Genomic DNA, 3,824 nt, shown 5'->3' with positions numbered 1-3,824 from the left:
CCAAGGAGTTAGAAATAATAATTGAGAAAATTGTAAATAAGGAATCAAGGAGAATCATTGAGTAGGTTGTAGAAACTAATCATGGTATTCAAGTTCCCCATGTTTCTCTCAAGGTTTCCTAGCCTACCATTTCATTAAAGTTATGGAAGAAATTTAAGCAACTACAGTTAAAGGAAAGAAAACTAAATGATGAGAAAGTATAACTACAACAAAAAATTGAGGAAGAAATATAGGAAAAATAGGATGAAATTGCAAGATTAAAAGGTAAGATAGACACTATGGATACCATGGTTCTACAAATCATTGATTGCAAACCTCTAGCAAGAGTTTATACACTTTTTTTCTTAGGGATTAGCTATTCAGTTTTTAGTTTATTCAGGTATATTTGGACCTACCTTTTTCTCTTGTAACTCCTACAATTTTTTTAATATTTTTATATGATTTATCCCGAGATTTACAAAACTCATTATGTAAGTTTTACCTACATAATCTTGTTGTTCCTTACAATGTTGATTGGAAACCTCTTTTGTATGTTGGAGATGTACAATTAAGGTATTATGCTCTTATATGAAGAATGAGGAAAGCAAAGGGAAACAAATGGTTAGCTACAAAGAAACTAAGAAATTCGTTATCTTAGCCCCTAGAGCAGAATCTAAAAAATCCAAATGTCATTATTAATGCCTAAATTTTATTGATGAATAAGCTTGGTATTCAATAACAAGTGTTGACATCTAGATGGGATACTTATGCTATTTTTGACAGATTGATACATACAATGAGCAAGGATGGGTTAGGTTTTCTAGCACAAAGATGGCAGGAGCTCACTAATGAGCTAAAGAAAAAGAAATCACACTCTTTGTACAATTACCATGTAGATATTAGGAGGGTAAGGAAATTAATGCAACTAGCTAGAAGTTAGGAATTCATATGCATACATGTTATCTTCCAACCCTTGTTGCTCCCATGGTTGGTACCTGATTAGAGAGGAGCAAGAGGATACAGTGATAAAGTTGAGGAGTCAAGATGATGATGGATTAGTAGAGAAAATGGGTTATACTGGATCCCAATGACACAACATCTAGGCATGACAGCCTATTTTGATTTTAGAGAGTTATCTTTGATGATAAATTAGTTACTCATGTTTGCTTTGGGACAAGAAAGATATTGAGTTGGGGGGATGATGAGCCTATATTTTATTTATTTTCATAGCTTTATAACAAAATTTAGTTAAGATCTTATGTCATATATACTATAGACTTAAACTATAGCTTAACTCATTACATTACTTAAGCCATATATGAGCATATTAAGAAATCTATTTAAATGGATGTTTATGTATATGCTTAAAATTGGATGTGCGATGTGATGAGACTAAATAATTTGTATTATTTGCGAGGTTTTGCATGCAAAGTTGCTATGCATCATTTCAATCAAGTTGGTTGAATCTGTTCTTGTAGCCTATACAGTCTAACTTCCTGTAGTGAAGTCAAAACTTACCTCAAAATAGTCAACAGATGGTTCGATCGACCTAAATTGTCTGTGAATGCTACTTTTGGAATTTTTCAATGACATGACCAACCACCCACAAAAGTGTTATTTAATGATTTTTTATGTTGTTGAAAGTGGACACTTATATTTTGATGTGTTATGAGTTTTAGTCCTATTAAGACTCTTATATTATTTATGCTTTCTTTACTTGTTAATAAATCTATCCCTATATCTGAGGAATGAGCGCTAGTTAGTCATAGAGTGATTCATTAGATTGAGGACTATATATGAGTCCAAGTAGAACCTACAAAGGTTAATATTTTTAAAATCTCTTTTATGGGTACAATTTTGTAAGAAGCAATATGCCTTTTGAATATCAATAACAATATATTTGTTGAAGTAATTATTCAATTTTGATCATCATTTAAAGAGTGATTTACTCAAAGGGTCTTGTTACGCCCTACATAACACACCCCAACTTTTTGCTTCTCGAGCTAGCCCACCCCCCCCCTTTTGCTTCACTTTGTTTTTGTCTTGTTTTCCTTTCATTTGCACTTCAAAACCCCAAGTTCCCAAGATCTCGAAGTGCATTTTTCTCCTTTTTTTATTTTTCTATGTTTCACTTCAGAGTTTTGGGATTCCAAAATGCCAAAGTCTTTGATGTTTTCCGATTTGCAACTTTGAAACTCCAGAATCCCGAAGTGTCCCTTCATCAATTTCTCTATTTGACTTCAGAAACCTGAAGTGTCCCTAATGGTATGATGAAAGAATAAGTATCTGGTAGAATACTGAGAGGGGGGAGTGAATCAGTATACTGAAAAACTGATAAAAAGTTCCCAAACTCAAATTCAACCACACAAAGTAAACTAATCATACTTAAGATCAATATTCATAAGAATACTTGACATCAATTGGTTTGACTGTTATGAAAACTTAACACTAAATAACTTCAATCTTTTAAACATCAACAATGCTTAATAATATCCCAACATATTCATCTCAATACTTCCAGTTAACATGCCTTATCAAAAGTTAATCAAATCAACAAGCAAGATCATAACCACAAAAGCATTCACCACTTGACACAAATGTTTATACATGGAAAACCCAAATAGGTAAAAAACACAGTGAGATGAGACTCACAAGGATAGCTATCTGAACTCTTCTAAAGTTCGCCCTATTAGGAGCAAAGCCTATTAAAGCTTTGCAATAAGTCTTGTTAGGAACTAATTCTGGTTAGGAATCGCCCGGTTAAGGTATTTACAAATATGCCTTGATGAAAAGCACAATACCCTATTAAGAGTAACCTTGCTGGAGGATTTAAGAATCCAAGCTAATGGACCACCTTGTTAGAGGATTTAATGAGTAACCAAGCTTGTTAGAGCTTACCTGGTTAAGGTGTTAGTTAGATGAGAGGGGGGGTGAATCAGATAAACTAACAATACAATGATCTATCTAGATTCAACCTCGGTAGAACTTACTTGATATGCAACTATGACTGTAAATCATTCAAACTCATAAACTGATAAACTTGAAACAACAAAACACATTTAACACCAGATTTAATGTGGAAACCCAAATAGGGAAAAACCACTGTAGGATTTCAGACCCACTAAGAAAATATACTCTTCTAGAGTATGCTCGGTTAAAAGCCAATCCTGTTAAAGATTACATAAACAAATTTGCTAGATGTGACCCGGTCAAAGGATTTCCCTCAGATCTATCAGAATCTTGCACTTTGTTAGAAGTGACTTTGTCAAAGGATTTCAAACACTCATTCAGAATGTTACCTTGCTAGAGGATTTACAAATAAGACTGTTAGGTCCACTCGGTTAAGAGATTTCCTGTCACTTACATAAATAAATAACAGTAATAAAATATATCTGCAACTTCACATCTGAAATGTTAAAGTAGACTATATGTGCTCAAAATAATCTTGTCAAAAGACTTATCTTCCTCCTTGTTGGGCTTCTCAATCTGTTCTTCAATTAAATCTTCAATCTTTTGTACTCGGTAATCACCTCTGCAGTATCACTGCTCTTCTATTTGCCCGCTTACATTGTTCATCAACTATTCCTTATTTATAAGCAATTCCTAGCTGCTTAATCTCCTTAATCACATTTCCCATGATTAATCTTAGCCATCAGATCTTCAAACTTGACTAGGTTCATTGAATCCTTCAAACTAAAAAATGTTTTATCTTGCCTTGAAACTTGTATACCTTCCTTGGTACTTGTGCTCGGTTATGACCGTTCAATCTGTGTTGTAGATCCAACTCTTGAATTTTCATTGCCGTTGATCCTTAACAAACTTTTTGCATGACATTCCAATCTTCT

Source organism: Cryptomeria japonica, chromosome 11 (genome assembly GCF_030272615.1).
Source record: "Cryptomeria japonica chromosome 11, Sugi_1.0, whole genome shotgun sequence".
NCBI lineage: Eukaryota > Viridiplantae > Streptophyta > Pinopsida > Cupressales > Cupressaceae > Cryptomeria > Cryptomeria japonica.
Note: the sequence above shows the minus strand (reverse complement) of the source record.